General features: G+C 41.5%; 1 long non-coding RNA gene across 2 annotated transcripts in view; it reads left to right on the forward strand.

Moving 5' to 3' along the window:
• The window catches only part of LOC146079630 (uncharacterized), a 197,641-nt gene that overhangs the window by 42,170 nt on the left and 139,088 nt on the right, over window positions 1-16,383 (forward strand). The window contains exon 3 of one of the 2 annotated variants that reach the window (XR_014474662.1): window positions 6,384-6,768. The exons of the other annotated variant lie outside the window; for it this stretch is intronic. This is a non-coding gene — a long non-coding RNA (uncharacterized LOC146079630). Of the gene's footprint in view, window positions 1-6,383; window positions 6,769-16,383 lie in introns of those variants that run through there. 2 annotated transcript variants of the gene reach the window in all.

Below are 16,383 nucleotides of genomic sequence, written 5' to 3' on the forward strand. Positions count from 1 at the left end.
CCATGTCTCTGCCTAAAGTGAAGCCAGATGCAGTTTGTGAGACTGCTCTGGCTTCAATGTGACTGGCAGAGACTTCCTATTGGAAGTCTGACCTGCCAGCCACTGAAGGCAGTCCCATTGGGAGGTGCTCCCTCCCTCCGGGATTCCTCTCTGTGCGCAAATGCGCAGCAGCTCAAAACAGGTTCTAAGCATGCACAGAACAGCGTACAGTGCACAGTACATGTGCTGGACACAGGAACCAGATTAAGCCTCCGGGGGCTGCTGCAAAGGCAGCCCATGGAGGCTTGGGCCAGTGTGTGTGCAGTATGTATGAAGTTACTGCTACTGCACATGCGCTGGCCCCGTGCAGGTAAACGACGGTCAAGGATCGTGGCAGGCAAGGAATGTGTCCGTGACAGCGGCGGTAGTGAAAATGCCAGCGGGGGGGGGGGGGGGGGGAGGGGGGTTGCCCGCATTGCGGCAGCCCCCTCCTCCAAAACAGTAAGAGCCGCCACTGTAATTAATCAAACCTTTACATTGATGGACATTCTTTATAATGGATATGACCAGTGGTGATTTTTACCTACGGGCTGCAGGGCTGCCCAGATAAAATCCACCACTGTAGTGAAGCGAGACTGCTCTGGCTTCACTGTGACCGGCTGTGACTTCCTATTGGAAGTCTGACCTGCCAGTCACCAAGGCAGCCCATAAAATCCAAAATCTGTACACACGTCTGTACTGCGCATGTGCTGGTCCTGGTGCCTGCACAGGTGCCGGGACCATGGTTGCCCTTCTATAGGCTGTACAGAGGTCAGTACTACGCATGTGCCAGTCCTGGTGCCTGTCATCATAGTACAGTCACCGGGAATGCAAAGGGGCCAGAAGGAGTGGCAGCAGCGGTGGCAAGAAAAGTACCAGCCGCCACTGGATATGACTCACTGGTTAGGGTGAGTAACCCTGTATACCTACAGTGAATTCGTATTATGGAATAATGGAGAGGAATCTTGCAGCACGGATAGCTTCTGCACTGCCGTTTAAGGCATCCCTTGGATATTCCCAGAATGCACCCTGCTGCCTGTACAGTTACTCTGAGCAGTTACTCCTTAGGACATGGTGGGCAGTCCTGCACTATCCTGTCCTGGGTGCCCCACCCTTACTGTGCGACATCATGATGTCATGTGCTCAGAGCTGGGGTCAGCACAGGGTGCACTGTTACGTTGCTGATTAGAACACATTATTGAAAATTTTGAAGATCTAAAAATGTTAATTAGTGATTTATCTGTTTTTCTTTATGTATTCATTCATCCACAGCGGACCCTCTTCTAGTACTGGCTTAAATGTAACTATTTTATTATAAGGGTCATTGTGCAGATAAAATTACATAGAATTACAGTGCATGCCATTTGTTAATTACTTTTTTTGCTAACATTTTGCTTGACAAACAATAGAATTTCATGTTTGGATGGATTCGCATTTAGACGGAAGGAAATGGAAACAGTGTACTGAATGATGGAGATTTCTTGGACAGACAAACATTTCTAATTGGCAAAACATGTGAAATCTTTGTAGACTAAGAATCAGATCTGTTAACCCTGCTCTTTGGGGATATATGTTTCTGTGAGAGGTTTGAGTGTCAACTCTTTGTTAATGTGTTCCAGGCATGTTGATTTTGTCTGTAACATTGATTTTGAGTTGCACAGTAACCTACACTAATAAATGAGCCAATTGTTACAAAAAACTTATTAAAGACAGAAGACAGCTGTGAGGATGATGTTTTGCTTCTCTTGTTCTTGCTTTGATTCTTTCAATGATAGCATGTGTAACTTTCCCTGACAATAACTAAATCTTTATTCATCAATTTTGCTTATATTAAAATGAATACCATCAGAGAATCTATAGTGACTTCTCATATACTATGTACAGTGGCCCAAATCACTGGTGGCATTCGCTATTTGAGCTGGGAATGTTTGAGTGGCAGTTTTTATCTATGAGCTGCAGCCCCTCTCTCTCCCCACCAGTAAAATCTGAACACCTAGCTCAGCCTTAGTGAAGCTAGATGCAGTCTGTGAGACTCCACTGGTTTCACTGTCACTGTCCTACCTGGCAGTCACCCGGAGTAAAAACAGTCCCATTGGGAGGTGTTCCTTCCTCAGTCCAGGCTGCTATAGGCAGAAAGAGGCTTACTATATGCAGCCGTTCTCTGTCTCACCATACAGCCCTATCCGGTATCTATGGGCTGCAGCCAATGCAGCTTATAAAAGCCATGGATATGCGGATGCGCAGTACCATCACCAATACTGCATGTGAGCTGGGCCCAGTACCTGTCACTGCATTCTACAGTTGTAGGGTCCCTGGACTACAGTGAGAGGCAGCAGCTGGGAGCAGGATCTGATGGCAGGAAACAGGACCCAGCAACAGGGATCAAGACCCAGTGACGTGGCCAGCGGCAGCACCCCTCATACAGTAAGTTAGGAGCCACCGCATATTACTCTCTCTGTGTTAGGACTCTGGGAGGCACTGCCAATCCTAACCCCTAACTCTATTGCCTCTACCCGTTGTCGAAGAACATGTGCAGTGCTAGACTTCACCTTTAACAGCCGCGTTCGAAGGAGCTAGTTATGCCAGCTCCAACCCTGATGCTGCCAGGCCTTATGTGAGACAACGTGTCCGCCGAGATGTGGAGAGTGCAAGAGGAAAGCTAGCCAAGGGCCTGCACAGGACGGGGTACCCCCAGAGTCTCCGGGGAAGCAACAATGCTTGTCTTGAGAAAGTCTCCTGTTTCCTTGGAGACTAAACGCGTTGAAGACTTCCTGCTTTAACGTCACATCCGGTCCTTGAAAGTCTATCCACGCAAGTCCTCCTGCAGTGTTACCTCACGCTATACTGGTTGCTGGTCGGGATTCCGCCAAACACTGAAGGCGTGCCAGAACTCCACACTAGCGGCACAGTGCTTCTATACACCAAAACGGCGAGGCATCTCCACCCTCCATCAGCGTGTTACCTTCATGCCAGCCACCTGTTGCCGCTAACTGCTGCCTGAAACCAGCTTCAAAGTGAGGTGACTATCCAACCATCAACTTTAGCCTGTTGTGCTTGTGCTTATGTGCTTCTACCCGTTATATGGGCTATAACGCTGGCAAACTAACTGTCTGACTAACACAGTGGATGTGTGGACAACTCACTTTGTCTGTGATTATGATGGTGAACTAACCAACTATATCTGCCTATTAACCCCTCATCTGCTGCTCAATTGAACTGTGGTTTGTGCGTGTATGCTCACATGCTAATACAGCAAAGAAGGGGACTATAAGCATTTAACCTTTTCTCCAAACCTAAATCATTTTAGGCTACTACATCATTTTGGAGGCACTATTCTAGAGTGGAAACCTTGTGTATCGGATGTGAATTTTAATTTAGAGTCATAAGTGTGATTTGACTGTATATGATCTTAAACTTATAACAAGTTTTTTATTGAATTTTTGCATATATAAACCATTACATTTAAATTGAAACAGTGTGTCCGGTTTCTTTGTGCACAGCAATTGGTACTAAATTATTTGCAGCGAAATGTAACTGTTTAAAATGCTTAAAAGATGACACACTAATACAAAAGACCAGGTGTAACAATACACAAGATGATACCGTAATAAAGGGAATAATAGCTGGGGGTGCAACAATGCACAAGGTGACACCGGAGAAATAACAGCTGCACACAACCCCAGACTTATCTGGATGATGGAGATTCACAGGAAGTACAGAGGTTGGCAGATAACAGGCTGTGGCTGGAACCAGGAGCAGGCTGGAAAACTGGGAACCACTGATAGGCACAACGCACACTGCACAGATCAGGTCTGGGAACCGGGAACACTCTGCTACACACAGACTGACAGAACTATAACCGGCATCTGTGCCCAGCAGATGCCGCCCTTATATTTCAAATTCACCGCCCAGCGGCGTGTGACATCAAGGGGACAGAAGTTCGGGCCGTTGCCTAGCAACACCCGACACTTCCATCCCGACCGCACGGCTACTGCTGGGGAGGATGGTGCCGCCCACTGCGTCCTGAACTTCCGGAGCTGTCAATGACAGCAGCGCCGCCGGAGGCAGCAGGACAGCGGTGGTGCCTAACACTCTGGTTCTCCCCTCACCATTACTCTAATGGAAGACTTCTTTAGAGTAAATTGGTGGGGTCGCTGACCTTTTGTATTGGCTTACAGTGGCTATTTTTTCTTTCCTATGGAGGAGATTAATCAAAGTAGAGATAGATAAAGTAATAACCAATCAGCTCTTAAATATCATGTTGCAGACTGTGTTTGAAAAATGACAAGAGCTGATTGATTGATAGATTTTTCTCTCTCTCCACTTTATCTCTTGCCAAGGTTTGATAAATATTCCCCTACAAGCCAGTACATGGTCCAGTATAATTTGTCAGTAAAATTATCCCAGTATGACATCACTCCATTAATAGAAAGGGCTGTCACTTCTGACAAATAGAATCTGGCACCTCTTCCCCAGGGAGGAAATATAAGATTCTTGGATGCAATATTAAAGCATATGCTTTGGATAGTTAATAGATACTGGGGACTTTTCGACTTGCATTAGTGCTGTGCAGTTCACACATTACTTCAAATTTATACCTATTAAACTGGCCTTGCTGAGTCTTCCATGGTCCAAAAAAAAAAGGAAAGTCAACCAGGGACCAGTAGGGCCTGGAACTGATTGTTTCCTTTCCCCTAAAGTGTACTAGAGACACATGCTGTGACTTTTACAGCACAGGACTTCATTTTAAATTAATTCAGCTTTCTTAGCAAAGCAACAAAGTATGCAAATGGGCAAAACCATGTTGCACTGCAGGTGGGGCTGATGTTCAGTAACATGTACAGAAAGATTTACATTCGGAAGGGTTACATTTATCTGTGCAGATTATATACTAGCTGCTTTATTTTTACACTGCAATTTACATCAGGGTTGCCTACCTTCCCGGAATGGCTGGGAGGGTCCTGGAAATCGGGTTCCCTTCCCAGCCCCCTGGAAATGGGGGCAACCCTCCCGAATTGCCCTCCATCTCCAGCGAACCAACCCTTGGCAGGGGGGGGGGTGTCTGTGGGTCAAATGACACGATCGCATCATTTTAGTCCAGCCCCCCGCACTGCAATGCATAAAATACCAGCATTGTATGGTGGGGGCGTGGCTAAAATGACGCTATCACTATAGCCATGCCCCCAAACAGATCAGCCCAGCTGTGGCTCCGCCCCCACACCTCCCCTTTTTGCTCCCGGTAATGGCCCTGTCCCCCTGCCTTACTGAGTTGGCTGCCCTCTCCCGAAGTCGGCAAACTTGATTTATATTTTAGTTAAAAACACCTCACTCAAATCTAACTCTCTATACATATGTTACATCTGCCCTATCTGCAGTGCAGCATAAAAGAAGCATAACCATGCTCAGTATACAGGTGTAATGCTGAGTATACATCACCAGCTGCCCGTAATCCCCTGATACATGGGGCAGTTCTCATTATGCATGTTATCAGATGACATTGTAGAGCAGACCTATACACTAACATTTTTATATGTATTTTATATATTGTAAATATACAAGTTGCTATGTATAATTTCAATATTTGGGATATCAGTTACTTTTGGACTCAAGAGGGAAAGGGTTATAATTTTTGGGTATATTAGAGGAAGATTATACTGTGGAGTTGTGGTCTATTACTATTTTTTTTGAAGAAGGGTATACTGTAAAAGGTTGGTTCATTTTTCTTTATTTATCTATTTCTTAATGAATATTTAGTTTTTTCAGTATATGTTGAAAATGGGAGGGGACAACACAAAGTGGGAGGAGTAAAGAGTAGAGGGGAGGAGTCCGTATTTTCAAACAACCTCCTCTAAATGTAAAATCTAGATCCTTCCCTGCTACTGTATTTACTCTGCTGATTACCTTTGGCAAATAGAACTACATACATATCAACAAGATGTCCTTGCACAAGACAAGGTAACAAATAGTACACCCAGGGCTTAAAGTGGTCATGCAGAGGTGGGGGAACTAATTTCTCTATGCCACCTATTTACCCCCTCCCCACCTCCGCTTCCCTTAATTAGGCAGAGACAGGACCGATGGTAGGGATTGCCAGATCTAGAATGCTTTTCTGTAAGAATTACTGTGTAGGGCCAATGTGGAGGTTAAAATGTTCCACCTCACCATTAGAGGTGGTGGAACTCAGTTCGACCCCTTTCCCCCTCAATTTAACACCTGAGTACACCCATATCAACAACATGTCCTTGTACCAGACAAGAATGTGCAAGTGCTAAATGAATGTTGCTTTGTAAAACAGGTAGACTATATCATCAAGTTTTACATAAGTGGGATTATTGCCTCTTCATAAATCTTTCTTTCTTTTTCAGCCCGGTTGGCTTGAAGTGCAAACAGAATAATATTAACTATTATCATACAGCGGATGAAATACAGAACAAGTCATTTTCTTATAATAATTGCCATTTTAGTGAGACACATTTGTAAACCAAGTCTGTCAGTGGATGAAGACAACTAGTGATGATTATTAAACATGTGATTTATTATAACACACTCTCTCATTCAGCGCTTGCTTTTCTAAACTCTTCCCAACTGTTACCAATATGCATATCTTCCAGACGTTGATTTAGTCCACAAATAACTGTCCTCACACAGATTGTTATAGCGTGTTCAGTAGTCTGGGAGCTGGTGATTGATGATCAGTCTGGAAACATGGAAGACTCCAGATACAAGCCAATTTAAGAATTTGTTGCATTATATGATTTCATTTCAAATGTAATCTATGAAAAAGCCAAACAGCATAATCTCAATTTTCCCTTAAATCATTTAAGAAGAAATACAACTACAGCATGTTTTTTTTCGGTTGTAAACATTCTACAAATGTGTGGGGTTACGTAATGGGAGATGTGTTTAATTTACATTACGTTAACTATTTATATATGGGGTGGATTTCTGATAGAGGTCTGATAGATTTTTTTACAACTACATACCTTAAATGGGTGCCTGATGACTGCCCGACAGTCGGGATACCGGCGGTCAGTACTCTGACATTGGCATCCCGACTGTTTAGATGCCCGACAGTCAGGATCCCGATTGACAGAGGCTATTCTTCCTAGTGGGGGTCCACAACCCCCATAGAGGGAGAATAGAACCTGTGCCGAGCGAAGCAAGCCACCAAGCCCACAAGGGGCTTATTTGGGACCGCCCCCCTGTTCGGAGAACTGGCAGTCAGGATTCTGATGTCGGGATACTGATCGTCGGGATCCCGATTGTCAAACTGCCATACCACACCCCCTTAAATATCATGGTTTAGAATATATGATGTTACATAGTTACATAGGGCCTTATTTTGGTTCATTCTTTCTGACAAAATCCTTCTTAGATGGACAAAACCATGTGCACTGCAGGTGGGGCAGATGTAACATGTGCAGAGAGAATTAGATTTGGGTGAGTAATTTTGTTTCTGTGCAGGGAAAATACTGACTGCTTTATTTTTACACTGCAATATAGATCTCACTTTGAAGTAAAACCCCACCCAAATCTAATTCTCTCTGCACAAGTAAATCCTGCCCCACCTGCAGTGCACATGGTTTTGCCCATCTAAGAAGGATTTTGTCAGAAAGAATGAACCAAAATAAGGCCCATAGTTACATAGTAGGTAAGGCTGAAAAAAGACTTGAGTCCATCTAGTTCAACCTGGTATAGATATCCATTGCTGATTTGGTAGGTTCTGATATTTTACAGACAGATTATATTTCTTATTTGTACCCATGGATGTTTTTCTCCAGTAAATGTTTGTCCAACTTTGCCTTGAATGCATTTAATGAGCCAGCCATTACCACCTCTCTGGGAAGAGAGTTCCAGAGTTTGACTGTTCTGACCGTAAAGAAATTCTTTCTACTAGCTGAATGAAATCTTTTTTCTTCTAATCTATACTCATGCCCTCATGTCCTAGATTCATTTCTAGTAGAAAAGAGGGTGTGTGACAGTTCCTTATATTGGCCCTTGCTATACTTGTACATGTTGAGCATGTCCCCCCTTAAACGTCTCTTTTCCAATGTAAATAGTCCCAAATTGCTTAATCTCTCCCCGTAGCTTAAATTCTCCATTCCCCTAATAAGCTTTGTTGCTCGCCTTTGGACTTTTTCTAATTCTATGATGTCCTTTTAGTGTGGGGCCCAGAACTGCACTCCGTACTCGAGGTGAGGTCTCACCAATGCTTTATACAGTGGCATAATTACCCTTGAGTCCCTAGTTTCCATTCCCCTCTTAATACATGCCAGAATTTTGTTGGCCTTTTTTGTAGCTACATTACAATGGGCACTACATCCCAGTTTGCTGTCTATTTGGACTCCTAGATCCTTTTCAAGTATGGAATTACCCAGTTCCTCTCTGCTAAGGTTGTAACTTGCACACTGGTTGTGTCTCCCAAGGTGCATAACCTTACATTTATCTACATTGAACCTCATCTTCCATTTTTTTGCCCACTCATCTAGAATTGCAAGATCATTTTGAAGCATGGTGACATCTTCTGATGATTTGATGACTTTGCTAAGTTTTGTATCGTCCGCAAAGATGGATACATTGCTGAGTAACCCTATCTCAATATCGTTAATAAAAATGTTAAACAAAATGGGCCCCAAAACGGAACCCTGGGGCACTCCACTTAGTACCGGTATCGTATCTGATACGGCACCATTCACAACCACTCTTTGTTCTCTATTGCATAGCCAATTCCCTACCCATCTACAGATATTTTCACCCAATCCTAGGTTCACCTCTTCATAGAACCCTAGTAGATTAGTTTGGCATGAACGATTTTTCACGAACCCATGTTGGTTAGTACTGAGTAGACGGTGATGGTCTAAATATTCCTGGATACCATCCCTTAAAAATCCTTCAAATAGTTTACCCACAATTGATGTTAAACTAACGAGTCTGTAATTAGCGGGATCTTCCTTTTTTCCTTTTTTGAATATTGGCACTACCTCTGCTATTCTCCAATCTTTTGGTACTATACCTGACGATAGTGACTTGCTAAAGATATAATGTAGGGGGGTAGCTAGTTCATCCCTTAATTCCATTAATACCCTCGGATGAATCCCATCTGTCCCTGGTGATTTATTTGTTTTGAGTTTGCTTAGCCTCAGTATTATTTCCTTCGGCGTGAAATCCACAATGAGATCTGGCTTATTTGTCCCGTTTGTGGTAAATGTTCGTTCCACAGTCTGCTCTCTCTTAGTAAATACTGATGAGAAGAACTCATTTAACAGTTCTGCTTTTCCCTTGTCCTCAGTAACACTTTTTCCACTAGTATAAGTTAGTGGGCCTATGTTTTCCTTAATTCCTTAATTTCATTAATTATGTTGCCCTGTTGTGAACCCTGTATAACTCATTGTGTTCATATGCACAGAGGGCAATGCCTATATTGTACGTAGATTAACTCTTTTTTCCCCATAAATAGCCACCATCTTTACATATCTATTATGTAAGATATGACTGCCCAGTCATCTCATGCCTTAAAATCAGGAAGGGAATGATGGCATGTCATCATTACATAAGGACCTTGTTCCTCCATAGCCGTTGTGCTCTTCCTGTGTCACCGGTTTTGTACAAGTGACTGAACTCTTCCTCAATAATCACCTCGGTTCACAGTCAAAGATCAAAACTATTCTCAAAAGAGCTCAAAAGATAATGTTATGACATTTGGCAGATTGCAGTGGAAAATAAACAAATACCCCTTGGTAGTAACAAGTTTTCTTCAAATATGGAATAAGATGGCATCTCAATAGGCATATGGATAGTCAGAGTCCCAAAAGAACATCTACTGAATCCACATATGTTCTGATGTTTCCCTTACTTTTTCAAAGACTGATTTTATTAAAATATTCATAAAAGAAATGGCATGCCCAACATTTGTGCATTGCCTTTTAAAACAAACATATATTTATTCAAAAAATAGTATATAAAAACAATACCAAAAGTTACAGAAGCATAAGTTTTTACCAGATATCCGATAAAACAAGCATTTGTTTTAAAGTTTAGTTGACTCATAGGAGATTGTGATCTCAACGTCAGACATCCAATTGGGTGTCCATTACTTGTGACATCAACATCATGCATATAACATGAGCACTAAATATTCTTTATGACATTACCGCCATGTGTATAACAGCACAAAGCACTGCATGACATCACCGGCATTCATATAGCAAAAACAAAACCTGCCTCTCCCTTACAACTTCAACAACATTTATATAGTTTCAGCATAAAATACTATCTCTCTCTTCCTTGTGACATTACTAGTAGACATCCAATATCAGCACAAAACACTCCGTCTCTTCCTTGTGACATTATGACTATGCATCCAACAGCAGCATAAAACACTACCTGTAACAACATAACAGTACAGCACAGAATACTACTCTACAGTGACTACAGATAAATACATTTAAAAAAATGCTAAAAAACAAACAAACAAACAAACCATGAAAACACAAAATGGGTTGGTAGATATAAAGGAGAACATATGGGGATGTACATAAAATAAATGAATAGCTGGAAAATGTTATATGCTTATAATCTATTACAAGAGACTTCTAGAGTATGAAAAGCAGATGAAATAACTGGAAGAGTTACAGAAAGTAAAAGTAAGGAACAATTATTTGGATTTTACAAAAGGAAGACAGCCAGGAAAAATAGAAACAACTGCACTTTTCTACAGTAAAAGGCAAAAGTTGGGAAAAGCCACATACCTACCAATACAATACACAACATCCAATCTGCCATATTGATGAAGCCAAGCCAGCAGTAGGTTCTGACAAGAGAGGTATGCAATTACCTGCGACTATTGATTGCAGATAATTGCTGTGCATCTAATTAGCCCTGATAAGCTGGCGAGTGCTGTATCATACAGGTTTCACTAAAATATGTGTGTTTTTGTGTTTTTTTTTCTAATTTTAATATATGCCAAAATACAAACTTACATATATGTGTCCTCCCTCATAACGAGTTTTTTTCTATTTTTTGTTTTTGTACCCTTTAAAAAAAATAAATCCCTACTTGTACCATATTATACAGTAAACTCAGCAGGTCACCACCTATGTAGTATTTTATTATACTTTAATTGTATAATTTATTCTTTCCAATACTCTGGGACATCTAACAGTGCATGCTTTACAATTCTTCTCAGTGTAACAAGTGAAATTAGTACCACTTATGTTATGTATCTTCAAAAAAATGCGAGTCAGAAATGAATACACCTATGAACGAGCCAGGAGATTTGGAAAACATACTGTTAAAAGTCCCTGTGGACCAGAGTTGGGAAACAGTGTTATACAGTATAATGTTGGTCATAATAATATTCGTCTTTCTCTTTAAGTTATTTGTTTTAAGTTTTCACTAAATCTCTACCTCTTGGAGTGGAGGTTTAGGTATTACCAATTTTAACAATTGTGTAGGGAAGGTCTGGTTTGATATTGAGGTGAATGCTTAGCTGGGCCTGTCAATTGTCTCTTCCCTCCTCTGACTCCTGAGGACCCGTCGTCCCTGTATAGTAGGATCCCATTGGAGAGTCTCTTGTTTGTTACCCATCTGGGACCAATTCAATAGAAATGTTATTTGGGTCCCAGTCTCATCTCCTGTCATCCCGCCATTCCACAATCTTCCCAACACATTTTACAGAACATGCTTGGTTAGTGCTAGCTAAAAAGCCGCTTGGTTGCTAGAAAGCAAATAAATACATGTACTTGTTCCTTTTTGCATTACAACATGATTTATCGTGGTGAAAATGTGTTCTTATCGATTGCTTTTCTCCCTTCTCTGCATGACAACCTACTTGGTGTTCTCTACTTTAAGAGGAATATTTCATATTTGGTTTTCCTCAGAATTTGCAGACTTTCAGCAACGTTACTCTTGTTCTCTTCCTTCAAATAGTTCACTACTATTGTTTGAAGACAATTGAGAATAAGTAATAGCCTGTAAATTTCAGGCAACTGAGAGATGATTCTCAATTCGCTGTTAGATTTAAAACAGCAATTATTTGAAAGACAAAAGAAGAGGCTTCATTGCTAATATATCAAAGCTGCTTGTAACTAACAAGCTACAGAATTGTTTCATATACACCTCATTGTCATAATTACCTACCATCTACTCAATCAATCAATCAATCAATCTCTTCTTTGTTCCTATCCTTTTGTTATCCATCTATTGGCTTGTTTCACAGCTGCAGCTGCTGTGCATAAATATTCTAATGCTACAAGAGGCAACTTTGTTAATAGACATAGAATTGGACATAGAAACATAGAATTTGATGGCAGATAAGAACAATTCGACCCACCTAGTCTGCCCCCTTTAAACCATATTGTTACCATAAACCCTATTTGATCTGTATTTTTTGTAAGGATATCTCTATGTCTATCCCATACAGTATATGTTTACCTCTGATGGGAGGCAATTCTACTTGTACACTACCCTTTCTGAGAAGTAATTTTCCCTCAGATTCCCCCTAGCTAGACCTCCCTCCCTCCAGTATCAGTGCATGTCCCCATGTTCTAATACTTTTCGTCCTTTGAAGAATGACTCCCACCTGTACCTTGTTAAAACCCTTGATATATTTGAAAGTTTCTATCATGTCCCCCCTTTCCCTTCTCTGCTCTAAACTATACATATTAAGATCTTTTAGTCTTTCCTGGTACATTTTGTGGTGTAGGCCATGCACCATTTTAGTTGCCCTTCTTTGTACAGTCTCTAATGTATTTATATCCTTCTGGAGATACAATATGGCCTCCAGAACTGAACACAATACTCTAGATGAGGTCATACCAATGACCTATACAGTGGCATTATTACTTCTTTCTTTCTACTGCTGATACCTCTCCCTATGCAACCAAGCATCTGACTTCCCTCATTGTTGTGTTTCACTGATTTCTTCTTATGTCTGCCGACATGGGCAGAACAGATCCTGAGCATGTGCAGTACAGAGAGCCTCGGACATGTATGTAAACCATGTGTGGGAAAGAGGTGGGGGCTTCTCAGGTAGTGCTGGGCACACCCATAAAATGATACAAATGGGGGTCGTGGCACTCTGCTCTGCTCCCTCTGCCCTGTCCCCTTTGAATGCGGCACCACCCTTTTTTCCTTTTTTGGTTTTCCCAATACTGGCCACCTTCACCCCTCTGCAAATTCCTCTGTTTGGCACACAGACAGAGACATTCACAATACAGCGATTGCAGGACCTGTCCTAGACAGAATGGGACCTGTGCATGCAGTTTCCCAATAATTGATTAAAACGAGGATTAGATTGATTATGCCAACCAACCTGAATGAGGGCCTTGGTTATATATTTTCCTTTTTTTACATTCTAAATAAATATGCCACAATATTCCACAAAGAACAGAACAGATTTTACATGCATACATGTTTAAAATGTTCATTTATAGATCAGCAAATTAAATTTTCCAATACTGTTTTTTTTATTTTATAAATAGCAACTACTGATGTTTGCAAATACTCCAAAGCAAAGCTGTACTAAAGGGAGTCCCATGGCTGCTTGTAATATTCCCCCTGACAACTGAATCATGTTTCCGTTTTAATATCTTGTGTTAACATTTGGCTCTATCTTTCCTAAAACAAAGCTGCATGTGGTCATGTCAGGGCTAAAGAATCATGTGTTTGCCTCTTACCAAGCTCCACTATGACATCATCAGTCTGAGCATCACCTCATTATTCTTGCCAATCGAAAGTCTAGGTCCTGTTTTTTTCTGATCTTGTTAAACCACTCTCCGGGTGGTTAAAGGTACTGGGCCCTATGACCCAGGTGTCTCACAAATCACCTTAAGCTTATTTAAAGGGCCAAATTAAAAGCACCTTGTCATGTAGTTTGGCTTAATGAGCAAGATATATGAGGTGAATCAACAGAATTACAAATTGACATGTATCTATGAATTTATACTAATGCCTTAAATCCTATAAAAGCTGATTATTTTGGCTTTCTTGAATATACTGGTATTTATGCACTGCCAGTTAAGAAAAAGAGCATAGTGCTCATGGCTTAGGCCGATTGATCAGCACTCTACAGCTTTAATAAATAATAAATATACAGTGTTATAGCGTGAAACAGCAAAAATAAAAATATGAAAAAATATGAAAACTAGACTAAAGGTCTAGTCCCAAATATATATATTTTTTGCAATATATGTTTATTTATTTGAAGACAAAGCAGAGGACAGATAAAAGTCCGGTAACAGAAAAGTATCAACCAGAAAAAATATGCAAACGTTGTTATCAACAAAGTCAATTACAATGAAGTATCAAGCGTAGACTTTAAAGCTATGCATAACCCCATAAACCAAGAACAGAGAAAGACAAAAACAAAAGGGAACAAGAGGAGTACTATTCCCAGATGTCAAGTCATCGTTGCCTTGTAGGCTGAAGACAATTTAAACTCAAAACAAGAGAACCAGGTTGAACAAAATGAATTATGTTTCTCCACACCAAGGTGCAGAACCTCCATGTGCATATACTGTATACTGTAAATCTATCTTGGAAAACCATTCCTTTAAAGTGGGTGGTGTCATGGACTTCCAATAGACTGCCTTAGCAGCGCTGTTGGGGATTTAGAAAAAAGGAATTGTTGAAAGTTTCTAGGAGGCAAGGTACAAATTTAGGGGGCTATTCAGAGCGGGTGAGTGATTTGTGACTGACCAGCGATACATTCGCAAGTCTTTCGGAGACTTGCACAGGGCAGGATTTCACTCTGTCTGGGTGGTGACTATCTGATTGCAGGGCTCTGCAGCAGTTACGTCTGAATAACCCCTTTAGTCAGAATAGTTGGAAGGTAAAAATATATCTGCTAGTTTGAGTTTGATTTCATACAGAAAATATTGGAATATTCTGTGTAAAACCTCTGAGAGATGGAGTTTTTGTTACTTAGGAGAAAAGGGAAATCCCAATCTCCCAAGAGCCCCGGCGCTAAATGAAAGAATAAGTTAAATAAAAATTATGTTTTTTAAATAAAAAGAGCCCTGATTGGCTGCTGCAGGGGTAAGAAGTCTGCCAGACTTCTAATAGAAGAAAAAAAGTTTTCTTCGGACAATTTTTTGTGTTGGGGTTACCCACCTGAATCTTTAACTTATTTTCGTCCATATAAAACAATATTCCTTTTAATCACAGCGTGTCCTCTTTCATTGTGCTTGGTGTGCTATATACCCTAGACCAACCAAATTTTAATTGTCCTGACTGACAGCGCAGTGGGTAACCCCAACACAAAAAAAACCTCTGAGAGAACCTCTCTTATGGTAACATAGGTACAATATTCTTGGAACATGGCAGTTGGTACCATTTGACAATCTAAAGGCCACCGTGTAGGCATCTTTTGTCACAATTACTTCTGTGACTTATACAAATACTGCTACAAACCCTTTCCTGGAGTGCATCCATGTGTCTGCATGTGCAAGGACTGAGATCCCCACTATGATGCTTAATGACCATGTGCTGCATCTTTGGACACATAAATTGGTTGCACCTTAGAAACTTGCACCAGCCTCACACTATGTGGGTGATTCTGGTTGACCCACAAAGCTGCGAAGTTTGCAGCTTTGTGGGTCCTCTAAAAGCCACCTGGTGCCCGCACCAATGCCCATCCCCCCTTGCACGGCGATTTTGCCAAATATAAAATGATTTTGCATGTGCTCGCAGATGTAAGACACCTCTCAGTTGTCTTACATCTGCGAGCACCCTGTGTGAGAAGTGGCCGGGCAGCTTATATCCCCTGATGTCAGCTGCCCACTCCCCGCACATTCGTCACAGGCAAATTTCCGTGGGTAACAGACCATTCAGATATCACTCCCCCATTCTGGCAGCCAAGATGTTCTTACATCTTGGCACTAGTGCTTCCTGCTTCACAATCATTGTCACTATAGTACATCACCCCTATGTTTCCTGCAGCACTCTCCATACACACCTTTACACCAATTCACACCCATAACAGAGAACCCACAACAGAAAACCTAGGAAAAACGGTATCGTCCCTATTTCTTCATACCTTTTTTTTACTATTCATGTAGGAGATCACATGATACCGAAGATGCCTGTTGTTGCGTTGGAACATGTCATGACTGAAACCTGGCTCTCCTCCTCTGACTCCACCTCCCCTGCTGCCCTCTACTGTGACAGCTTCTCTTTCACCCACTCTGTCAGGCTTGATGACTGCCAAGGTGAAAGAGTGGGCATCCTCATCTTACCCAATTGCATCTTTTGCGTCATCCCACCTAAAACTTTCCTCACTTTCTCAAATTTTGATAAACTCTATCAGCCTATTATACTTCATTCACCTCTGCGTGGAGCTTATCACCATTCCTTGGCAACTTCACT

The sequence above is a fragment of the Crinia signifera genome, chromosome 5, assembly GCF_055691185.1.
Source record: "Crinia signifera chromosome 5, ASM5569118v1, whole genome shotgun sequence".
Lineage (NCBI taxonomy): Eukaryota > Metazoa > Chordata > Amphibia > Anura > Myobatrachidae > Crinia > Crinia signifera.